General features: G+C 54.6%; 1 protein-coding gene across 2 annotated transcripts in view; it reads right to left on the reverse strand.

The window, feature by feature from the left end:
* Positions 1 to 9,638: 9,638 nt before the first annotated feature.
* The window catches only part of USP36 (ubiquitin specific peptidase 36), a 36,083-nt gene continuing 33,484 nt past the window's right edge, over positions 9,639 to 12,237 (reverse strand). For both annotated transcript variants that reach the window (XM_081028694.1, XM_081028695.1), the window contains one exon: positions 9,639 to 11,762. The gene's annotated coding sequence lies outside the window, so the exon portion shown is untranslated. The remainder of the gene's footprint in view (positions 11,763 to 12,237) is intronic.

Below are 12,237 nucleotides of genomic sequence, written 5' to 3' on the forward strand. Positions count from 1 at the left end.
GCTCGGAGCCCCGCCCCCGGCCCCGCGCCTTCCGCGGGGCGCCCCGCCCGCCACGGCCCGCGTCCGCACCCCCCGGCCCGCGGCCGCCTCCCGGCCCGCGCCTGCGCACGAGCGCCCCGGCCCCGCCCCTGGGCCCAGGGCCCCGCCCGCGCCGCACTCCCTGCACCCCCCTCCGCGCCCCGGCCCGCGCCTGCGCACGCGTGCCCGCCCGGGCCCCGCCCCCCGCCCGAGCCCCGCCCCCGCCCGAGCCCCGCCCCCGCGCCCCGGCGGGCCTGGCAGGTTTCGGGTTTCACGCGGGCGGGCGGGTCCCGCGCGGGCGGCGCCGCGGCGCGCGGAGGCCCAAGGTCGGCCCGGCGCTGAAGGGCAGGCTGGTCCTCGCCGGCGTCGGCCGCGCGGGCCAGGCCCCCCAGCCTGCGGGGAGACCGGCTCGAGGGCCGCAGGCTGCGGGACACTGGGAGCCCCTTCTGCCTGCGGTCGGAGCAGCGCGGTGGGTGGCCCGAGTCCACCGCCGCGCTATTGCCTCCCGTTGTCCCCCTCGTTTCCCCGGGTCGCGTTTCAGAGGCGGCTCCTCCTCTCCCGGCGTCGCAGGAGCGCGGGGGCCCTGGTCCCAGCCCCTCTCTAACGGCACGTTTCCAGACCCCCTGCAGGGCTTCCTGGCGGCCGCAGGACACCTCGGGCCCCGCGGAGGCTCATCACGGGGACACCCCGCTCGGCAACCTAGTTCTTCCCCGGCCCACCCTAACACGTGCCTGCCGGGCCTTCGCGATTGTTCTGGACACAAAGCAAAGCCACGTCCTCTCATGCAAAAGTAAGGAGGGAATGAAGGCTCTGCTTTCCTCCCGGGTCTGCGCCCATGAGCCTGGCGACCTGGGCAACCGCCCCAACCCCCTGGATCTGTCGCCCACCCACAAAACGCAGCCTTCCACCCGGAGCTGATCTCTGAAGTGACGGGTCTGTCGCCGACTTCCACTAGCCGTCTCCGCAGCTACCAGCATTCTGTTAAAGGAGCTGGGTTTCAACACAGCCTAAGGAGCCCTAACCATTATGTCCTGTCGGGGGTGCAGCTCGGGCCCACCTTCTGGTGGCTAAGAAAAGGGCCCATTCACGCACAGGCAGCCCTCTTAAATCTCATGAACTGACTGACCCAGCCTTTGGTGGACAAACTTGATGTCCCCTGAAAGTCTAAGGTCGTCTCTTATTTCCTTAGGCACATCCCCCCATGCTTCTTTTGAATAATTCCACAAATTAGGCACGTACTTCCCTTGTATAGTTTTAGTCCTCTCCTAAAAGGTTGGTTCTGGTGAACTCAGGAGCTCAGTTTCACTGATTTCACCACACTGTCCAGTTTTACGGGTGACGTTAGACAGGGAGTCACATTTTGGCCCCATGTATCCTTGCATTTTGATGGATATGCTCAGTGATCCAGCTGCATTTCGTTCCTATCGGCCTGGATTCGGACACTTGTAGAGCCACTCCGCTTTGTCTGGAGAGTCTCCCTTCATCACAGTGGAGCAGAGACTTGGTGTTGGCTACCTGCTCCCTTTACTACCATGTTTCTCCGAAAATAAGACCTAGCCAGACAGTCAGCTCTAATGCATCTTTTGGAGCAAAAATTAATAAACGACCTGATACATATTTTCTATTCTATTCTATTCTATGTAAGACCCAGTCTTATACTGTAATAAAATAAGACCAGGTTTTATACTAATTTTTGCTCCAAAAGATGCATTAGAGCTAATTGTCCGGCTAGGTCTTATCTTGGGGGAAACATGGTACTCTCTACCCCAGTCCCCAAAAGGTTCCAGGCATTCTCCAGCTGGCTTTCTAACCTTAGCAGTAGGCAGGTGTCCCTTGCCACGGGAACTTTTGCTCAATGACCAAAACTTGGGAAAGAAAGCAATTCAGATCCCACGTGAATTCTCAGTACCATCACTCCCAGCTTGTTACCTAAACTCCCAAATCCAGTAGATTTGGATTGGGAGGCGCGATAATCTGATACTAATCACCTCGATTAGCACGGTACTGACAGTTACAAATCCCCTTAACTTACATTGTTTCGTTACCACAGTGTTTTCAATTGCAGGTCCGGACTCTTCATGGTTGAGAAACCAATCATTAAAGGAAGAGAAGATAGAATGAATGGGGGAAGAACAGTATCTGTCATGTAATAAGGGTAATGTTTGTTTTCAGTTGTGTATGAAGGCACACAAGAGTCCCCTCGGTAGGGACGTACAATGTATTTCTGACTGTGGGTCACTGTCGGGACACTCATTGGATCCCATTCCTGACAGAGATTGTTAGTCGTTAGTTCCCAACCACCGATCTGGAGACTGAGGCTCACGGAGCCCTGGGAGCTTCCCAGCAACTTGTGTCCTCAGCCCCTGGAGTGTAACGAGACTTCAGAGAGGAAGGCCGGAGCGGGAAGCGCCGCAGGCGCAGTGGTGAGGACCATTTCTGCCCCCTGCCTGCCAGCAGCCTCACTGTTCTTCGGAGAACCTTGAAAAGGGGTCAGGGCTCCCTGCAGGCCTCACTGCCTGTGGTCTGCCGACCTTAGCGGCCGGTACCCCTAACAACTATTGTTTTAAGTTGGGGCCTCCCTTCTGCCACCCTGCTTTACATCCTAATCTCAAACATCCGAATTACGAAGGATGTCTTTTAAGCAGAGGTAACCCAAAGTACATTTTTTTTCCTGTGCTTATACAGCGGTGTTTCAAACTTCTTCAGAAACAATCTCACCATTCAACAGGGGCCAAGTTACTGGATTACACTTTCCTACAAGGGAACACTCACAGGCTTTGAAACCTAAGGTGGAGGCTGATTTCAGAATCCACCAACATGAGAAGGTCCCCAAGCCATGTGAAGTGGAAAAAGCAAGGACGCCACAGTGGTGTGTATTTCCAATTGTAATACAAATTCATGTATATGTGATACACATTGGTGGACAGGAAAAAGGGGTTCTGAGGAAAGTAACCTCACAGGGTGATCTGACCATAAATTCCTCACTGGGCAGGTCATGGTGGGGAGTCACACCCCAGCCAGGCCTGTAATGTTTTTGGTGAAAGGTGTTAAGCCAGCCCTGTCCACTGTTCTTGGGCATCCTTTGAAATGCCAGGAGTAATACCCCTCGAAGGGGGTATTAACCCCCAAGGGAGCACCTAATCTTAACTGCCCTGTAATCCACTCCCCGCCTGGCTTTCCCCCATCTCCATGTCATCTTCCTGACGTCCCTTCCTTAATTTCAAACGTAGAAAATATATAACCATTCAACAAATACTTGTTTTGGGGCCTGTGGTATGCCAGGCACTGTCCCCAGGTACTGGGGACACATCAGTGAAGACAGTGACTGGAAAGCCTTGCCCTCCAGTGCCTTCCATGCAGGTGGACAAGCAGGGACTTCACTAGCAGGGCCTGCCTCCGGGAGGAGAGCCGGTTGCCACGGAAAGAGGAGTGACAGAGAGACTCTTCATTCCACACCCCTGCATACTGTTAGGGGTTGACCTGTGTCCCCCCAAAAGATATATTGAAGCCCTAACCCCCAGTACCCGTGAATTGTGACCTTATTTGAAATAGGGTCTTGGAAGATGTAATCAAGTTGAGGTCATTGAGGTGGCCCTACTTCTCTGACTGGTATCCTCATAAGAAGAGATCAGGACACAGAAACACACAGAGAAGGTCACGTAAAGACGGAGGCAGAGATCAGAGCGATGTGGCCAGAAGCCAAGGGACCCCAGAAGCTGGAAGAGGCCGAGAAGAACTCCTCCAGAGCCAGCAGAGGGAGCGCAGCCCTGCTCACAGCTTCGTTTCAGACCCTTGGCCTCCAGACCGGTGAGGGAATCCGTTTCTGTTGTTCTAAGTGCCCCCCAGTTTGTGGGACTTTGCTATAGCAGCCCCGGGACATACGTAGCTTTTAAATTATATACCAGATACACGGATTGCCTATTTTAAATTCATGTTTAAAATAAAAGTGTTAGAGGGTGCTTAGATACTTGGCAAAGGCATTTTGTTACCTTTATATCCTCCCTCCTGCACTGTTGTACCTGGTTCCTTGTTCTCAAACAAATGATGCTCCTTCCTTCGCCTTTCTTTTCTCCCGTTAGGACGAGTGAGGCAGTAGGGGCGCCAGGAAGGACGTGCAAGCTGGAGGGTCTCGTGAGAAAGGGGTCACTGTCTTCACTCTGTATGAGCACCCCACTCCCCCACGTGCTGAAGGCACAGGGGTTGGAAAGAAGGGCCAAGGGCAAAACCCTGAAAAGCTCAGGTCCATGGGCTGCTGAGGCCAACAGAACCACAGGAAACGACATCCTGAGCCCCACCCCCCTCCACAGAATTGTAAGCCCCTTCCTCAGGAGCCGCTGCTCAAAGCTCTGCCAAGGCCAGAGGTGGGGGTGGGCGGGGCAGCGAGGGCTGAGAAATCCCTCTGGGTGAGGAGAAGAGTGGCTTAGCTGGGCCTGCCAGCCAGGACGGCACCTGCTCAACCCCTATGTGAGCCCTTAGAGTGACCTGAGACCAAGGTGACAGGGTGACCGAGCCAGGGCAGCAGCTCTGTAGTGGGGTAGGTGGAAGGCATTCAATTCAGAGGACAGCTGGGGAGCACCCTTGTCTGACGCACCAGCTTGCAGTCTGCACTCTGGGGGGCAGGTGGTACACTGGGGAAGAAAGGGTGCTTGCAGGGAGTGAGCCCACAAACCAAATCGCTCACACAGGCCGAGATTGGGGCATTGTCTTGCTTTGAAAGCCCCCAGATTTTATTTTGCTAAAGCTTGCAATTTCTTCTTTATGTGAGTGGCACTTAAAATCTGTTTGTAATGGAACTTGATTGTATCCAGCTGTCACCAAGTGTTCCCATGCCACCCAAAAGACAGCTGGCCACGTGCCACACAGTTAGGCTTTCACTTCAGATAGAGGAGCAAATGCTCTAGTTCCTGCCAGACTTTGCCAAAACGTTTTCACTTGTGAAAAAAAACCAACAAAGCGAGGGGGTGGTGGGGGGGAAGGCTCTGGCTCAGGGAGAACGGGTGTAAGAATTTCCGAGCCAGTGGGTGACACGGATGGCATCCAAATGCATGGTCACACACTACGCTTCCTTAAACAGCTTTTCCAGTTCACTCATTCAAGAAAGATTTCCTGAGTGCCTGGGAGTGCTGGGCCCTGCTGGGGACAATGACCACTGGTCCCTGCCAATGGGAGGTGTCTAACGGTGGCCACGTAAGACCGAGAACAGCAGAGTGAATAAATACATGTAAAGGGAGAGAAAAAGTACATGAAGCACAGATTGTTTCTAATATTGTAAGAGCAAAAAACCACACAAAGATACCTTTTAACAATCCCAACTAAAAAAGCCTTTGGTTTACGGAAACACACATGCATCTCCTACACACCCTTCACCGCATGTAACTGCCTCGTCCTTAGGTTCTGTGTGCTAACACCTGGTCCGGCGATGGTAAGAAGCCACGGCAGACCCCTGTTAGAACACAGGCCTTGCCCCCCAGTCTGGTCCTTCTACAGGAAGTCATGACCCCGGCCTGACTCCCACATGACTCTGCCTGAATCCTTTTCAAGCAGGAAGAGTAGGCAGCAGCTTTTCCTTGAGGAAGCCACTGCGTGAGCTCACCCGGGCCCCTCGCAGAGGTCCTTTTCCTGGAGTCCTACACTGTTTCCCAAGGAAGAACGTCTTACTGGGTGGCTGCCCGAGGCCTTCAGCAGACAGTGGAGACTAAAGAGGCAGGAGGGACTGGATCACAAAATGCAGCAGACGGCACATTATCTGACTGGTGGGGCGGGGAGGCTTACATGGGGGAATGTTTTGATTAGCGCTTCTTGTCTTGAAAGACTGTCCTGGGGGCCGGCCAGAAAAGTGGAGCTGGTTGCAGAACTGGTTAGAAGACTTGAGTCCAGAAGAAAACAGGTGGTGACTCAAACCGAGAGCCGAGTGGTGGGGGCAGGAAAGGGAGAAGGAATTTCAAGACAGCCAGGTAGAAAGAGGAGACTCCCATCACTGCTGTGTGGGGTCAACCAGAGGGAGGTGTGGAGGGTAGCAGCCATGTTTCTGGCTTTGGCGACAAGGTAGATGGTGGGGCCCGGCCAGGGCAGGGGCACAGCAGGAGCAGGACGCAGGTGAGAGGAGCGTAGAGAAAACAACGGATTTGGACCCAGCCGTGAATTTGCCAGGAGGAGATCCAGGAAAGACATTCGGCGGGATATATTGATTAGAGTTGATTGATTCCGGCTATCCCTACACATCCAGTGTTTACCAGAGGCCACGGATTTAATATTTAATATTTAAGGGAGTGGAGGGTGACCAGTGTCAACTCCTGACAGGAAATTGCGGCCAATGCCCATCAAGCTTGGGACAGGCCAGCGAGGAGTGAAGAGGGTGGAAGGCAGACTAAGGACTCTGGAGGATGAAGCAGAGGGCGAGGGGGCCGGGAGGGGACACAGGAACCAGGTGGCCTTTTCAGGACAGCAGGCACCTGACCAGCTTTGTGAGCGAAGGAAGGGGGCAGTGACACAGGAGGCATGCAGGGCAATTACTGCAGCACAGTCCCCCAAGAGGAGGAGGGGGTGGCCAAGAGCAGGGGTGCCAGCCCTACGGGGGGGGCCCCATCCAGGGCTGAGGGTAACAACCTGTACATCTGACTTCCTTGCCAAACTGCCCCCCCAGCACCCCCGTGAGAACCATCAGATCAGAACAGTGGTCTCCGAGTGTGGTCCCTGCCAGCAGCAGCATCTCCATGCCCTGGAAACGTGTCAGAAATGCACCTCCTAGGGGTGGCTGGTGAGCTCAGTTGGTGAGAGCGTGGTGCTAATAGCACCAAGGTTGCTGGGTCGATCCCCACATGGGCCACTGGGAGCTGTGCCCTCCTTAAAATAAAGCACCTTCTCAGGCCCCACCCCAGCGGGGCTGAAGCCGAATGTCGGGGGAATGGGGCCTGCAGCCTCTGTGGTAACGCGGCTGCCCAGCAGAATCAATGGGAAAGGCTTCACCGGCGTAAGCCTCACCCCTGCGGTTCTGACTTTGTCGTGTTAGGTTTAAATAACTCTTAAAAGATGGAAGAACAAATGGGGAAGGAGAGAAGCTGGTTCCAGGTTTCTTTTTCAAGTGTTTTGTTTTATTTTGGAGGGGGAGGGGGATTCTTGTAGGTGGGATTAGAAATCATTTGCCAAGAGTGATGGGTACACCGGCAGCAAGAGAATGAGAACGTTTGGAACAACCATGGATGGGATGGGGATAGCGCTGCCTGAGGACCAGGACGGAATCTCAAAGGGCAAGCAGAGCCTCAGGAAGACGGGCAACCTGCAGGCACCCGCTGGTCCTGACGCACAAGTGGGAGGAAGGGGCAGGCCGGACAGCCCAGCCCGGTCTGGCTCCTGCAGGCCTGCATGTGGGATAAAGGGACGAGGTCCCGAGGGGACCCACTACTGAGCACCTCCCGAGTGTCGGTGTCACATGCTCTCCTCACAGCCACCCGAGGACGACCACCGCCTGCCCAGTTTTACCCATGTTCTGTCTACACCGAAGCTGTCAAGCTACCAGGACTCGGCAGGGATTCGCAGACTGGCCGTCCTTGCTCTACCTCACCACCTGGCACTTTACTGGGCTGGTCACACTCTCGGCGACAATCACCCTGACATCGCGTCCAGAGCTTCTGGAGATGCCCAGCTGGCTCTCTGGGTGTCCAAACACCTGGACTTTTTCTTAATAGGAAACTGAAAGGTCACGGTCCATCTCTTTCTCACACCTGCAATTTTCCCTCGGTTCCCTGTTCTGATAACATGCAAAACAGCTCAGGTGTGGCTGCATTACTGCCACTGAATCTGTCACCCACCTAGAGACCTGTTTGACACCAAGGGCCAGGCACCTGCCTCTCCGGTACTGCCTGGCCTGACCACTCTACTACCTGAGCCAGAGGTCATCTTACGGCACCCTGACCTTCCCATCTTATCTGTTTTCTCTTCATCCTAACTCCAAATAGCCAAGTGACTCTACCTGTCCTGTTACTGCCAATGTCCGAGCTCCCGCCTTGACCACTTCTTGGCCGGCCTGTTGGACTGGTCATCCTCACAGGGTTTCTCCACTCCATCCCCACCCCTCAGGCCTTCACGCCCACTGCCATGAGCCTTGGGTGTCCAAAAGCAAAGCAGACCTTGCAATACCTTTGCAGAAAACGATGCAGGAGCTCGCCGTAACTCTCAAGACACTGAGAGGCAGGCATGACATTCGTGCCAAATTACCAACAAATCATACCGTGTGCTTTCACCCTGGCGACTGACAGCGTTACTCAGGGGAGCCGGGCAGGCGGAGGCTCGCTCCCAAGTCTGTCCGCGGCATCACCTCACCCCCAAGGCCACACCTCCTTGTGGTTCCTACTTGGAGCTCAGTCCTGCCCATGAGACCACTGGCCACCTGTGAGAAATGGGGCCTTGTTCGTCTTTACCTGCACCCAGTACCACCAGTTTGGAAACAGGGAAGCAGCTCTGGTCGTGCCTGGATGACCGCCGTGCCGAGCTATACCGCAACCCCAACCCCCGGTCTCAGAGCCGCACCCCAGCCACTGCCCAGCCTGATTTGGAGGCTTTGGACGTGAGCTTGGCTGGTCAGACAGGCCTCTGACCTGCAGTAACCCCAACTCCTCCCACCCTGCTGTGTACCCCTTCAGTTTGGGTCCAGTGCTGCCTCACCTCACTGGTTCTTACTTTGTTGTCCTTTTTGAGCCATTTGACCAAAGCCTCACGGTGACCAGGACAGAGAGAGCCCCCATGTTTGAGGAGCACGGTTGGGTAGGGAGCTCTGGGGAGTCACTTTGATGGGAAGAGGTCAGGGGCCATGGGACTCAGGTAACAACTGCCCAGTGGTATTTAGTGCAGAACCCACCGCCTGGAACCCATCTCCACCCAGAATGGCTTTAGTGTGTCACCCACTTACAGGTGCTGTTCTTGCCAAATGGATCCTCCTGGTCACGGGTATCTGTGCAGGGACCTGCTGCCTCTCCTGGCCTCACCAGAACTTCCAGGACACACGATCTCAGCCAGACCCTGACCCTTCTGCTCAACAAAGACGGCCCGACCTGACAAGCCCAGCAATGTCCATGTGACCCCAAGTTACATTCCTGTAAGGACAGTGAATTCCACTCCGCACACAGAGCTACTCTTGCTCACCACGCCCTCCACCCTGCAGCTGAAGCAGCTGGCCGTCCGGCCGGACAGGCGGGATGACAGGCGTCCATCAAACCGAAGGCTTGTGTCACTCTCGCCAACCATGAGGAAAGCTAGCAGTTTCCTAAAACCTACTATTGCTCCCTCACCTTTCCCCACAGAAATCTCATTTTTCAGCGAAAGAAAATTCAAACAAACCTCCGAGGAATTATCATGTTTCCTCAACATCGTGCTCACTGACAATCACCCACAAGCCTTAGCGGGCCCCTTCCAAGGAGTCCTGTCTTCTTCAAGTTCAGTAAATGTATGTGTCAGTACACTCGAACGAGTCTCTTTATTCCCTTCTTAGGAAGGCCTGCTGAAGACGCTCACTCCCCACTCACTGACAGATCCCCTGGAAGTCACGGGATGACAGTGGGAAAACAAAGCGAAAGTTGGAATATACCTTTTTAAATATCAAAGGAAAAGAAACAAAGACACAGGCAGGACTCACAAAAAGTTGTTGTTTTATTGCACCAAGATCTTGGCAACATCTGGGGCTCCCCGGCCCTGGAGCGAAGTTGCAGAGCATGGGGGCGCACACCTCCACACACAAGTGACAGCGGGCTGCCACCATCTGGAGAGGCAGGTGAGGGAGAGGGCACGGGACCTGGAGAGGCAGCCCCTCCTACAGACCCCAGCTCCCCCCACTGCTCCACGCTAAACGCGAAGTTAAATTAACCCAGCTTCTAAGTCAACCAAGTGACCGCTATTATAAAAGCTCTAGTTATTTATATATATTTATATATGTACACTTCACTAGAATTTGGACTAATTTTCTGGGCCCATCTTTTCCCTTCCTAGTTTGGCTGATGGTTTTGTAGGAGGGAAGGACTCCGCCCACCTAACAGTGATAAGCTCAGCACTGCCTTAGGGAAAACCAATGTGTTTTCCTGGGAAAAAGGTTTTAAAATTACACAGTGAAGAAGGAGGAGAGGGAGAGAAAGAAAGGAGATCAATTCTGTGCTAGTAGACAACAGAATTTCTTTGTCAACCAGGGAACATTACAGAAAAACATGGCCGGGGAAATAGCCAGCACATGAATGAACGTCCACACCTCACTGCACGAGGGGAAAACCCTGCCCCTAAAGGCACACGGCTCCTCCCCTCCAGAGATGACAAAGGACAGAGCCACAGAGCACTGGGGTGGGCCCCACATCTCTGAACAGGTGTGGCTGGCATACAGAAACCAGGTCTCTGAAAAGGGCAATAGTCCCCCAGACCAATATGCACAGAACCCCGTTCAATTTCTGCTGGGATCAGAAGCAGCCTGAGGGCCAGCCACAGGTATTGTTCTTCCCGCCTTTTTAAAAGAGAAAATAATAAATACCAGAAAGAACCACCCACAAGAAAAAATGAACACCTCTCTCTCCCTGTATAGGAAACATAACACTTTCTTCAACAGCTCTCGGGTCATGGAGACCCCAGAGGTACTGGCAACGCCAAGTGTGGAGGAGAAGGCGGGGGGGGGGGGGGGGGGGCACCCTCAGGCCAAGAGCCACTCTGTGAACCGGTCCACGCATGACGTTTCCCGGAGGAAAGGAAGCAGAGGCATACACTGAGGAATGATTTTCAGATTTACTTCTGTATCTTCTACGGGTCATTCGTCTGTTTTCCGGAAAAATATCACCCTTAACTGAGGATTTCCCATAATTATTAAATTATAAGTTTGCAGGCACAGCTTGAGCAAGATTAAAAAATGATCTCGAGTTATACAATCATCTAAATTCAAAAGCACTCACAAAATTGAGCAAAGAAAGCCAGTATTTGCATATTAGGGAAAGGAAACATATTGCTAATGGACGCCGCAGGCCTGGTCAAAAATAAATGGTGTATGTTAAGCAGTAAAATAAAAGGAGGATTCTACCCCACGACCACCACCTCCATAAAGACCCACGGTCACTGCAGCTGCAGGGGAAGGTTCGGGAAAGCCCTTCAGAATGAACAGCAGCCTGAAGAGCAGCGGCGTCGGCACAGAGTTCAAGCCCCCACCCCGCCCCCAAACAGCCACCTGCTCTCCAGAGATGGTTGTTTCTCGCAAGGGAGAGGTGCACTGGCAGGGCCACCCCTGACTCCAGGAAAGGGAGAGGTGGCAGTGTGGGGCCGGCCTTGGCTCTTACTTCCTGAGGGAGGACAGGTAAGGCATACAGACAGAGCCCCCCCCCCGAGGGGACAGGAGGGGCAGGGCACAGGGCAAGAGGCAGCGCCAGCCACCAGGAGCAGCTCACCGAGAAGAACAACACATGGTCATCGTAAGGGCTCTCAGGGACACTCGGTGACAGGCGTGGCCACCATTCTCTCCTGCTCTCTCCCACAGCCCCGGTCAGGACGCCGCTGTCAGGTCCCAGCCGCCATGCTGCCTGCCACCTGCTCCACACGTCACCGTGTGGTTTGTCACGGTTGTGTCGTGTCACCAGAGGTCCTGACGCATGGAAGCAGAGCCTCTGTGCGGTCCTCCCACGGTGGCTCCCCGTCCGGAGCCCAGGGGTGACAGAGCCAGCAGTGTCCACAAGGCTGCTCCTCAGTCCAGGCAGACAGTTCCCAGGAAGGGACGCCCTGTCTCCAGGAGTCTGGGGGGCAAATAACAGCGACCCCGACAGAGAACTGAGACCCTGAGGGTCCCAGCACCACCCCTCCCGTGCGCGGCCCACACACAGTGACACGGGACCCTACATGGAGCCTGGAGATGCAGCGCCATCCTCCCCTGCAAGTGACCAGTGTGTGCACAGCGTCTGCACACACCACACAGCACTCCCACTGTACACACCACACACACAGCACACGCACACGCACACGCACACGCCACATACTATACTACACACCACTCACACTACACACGTGATACACACACGTACAACACATCACTCACACGACACTCACATACGACACACACACCCACACATCACACACACGGCACTCACACCACACATACAACACGCACAGACACACGACGTTCACACTCACAACACACTCCACAGAAGACACACACACCACACACAACACACTCACACATTACACGCACACTCACAAGCACACACACATACC

Source organism: Rhinolophus hipposideros, assembly GCF_964194185.1.
Source record: "Rhinolophus hipposideros genome assembly, chromosome: 20".
Taxonomy (NCBI): Eukaryota; Metazoa; Chordata; class Mammalia; order Chiroptera; family Rhinolophidae; genus Rhinolophus; species Rhinolophus hipposideros.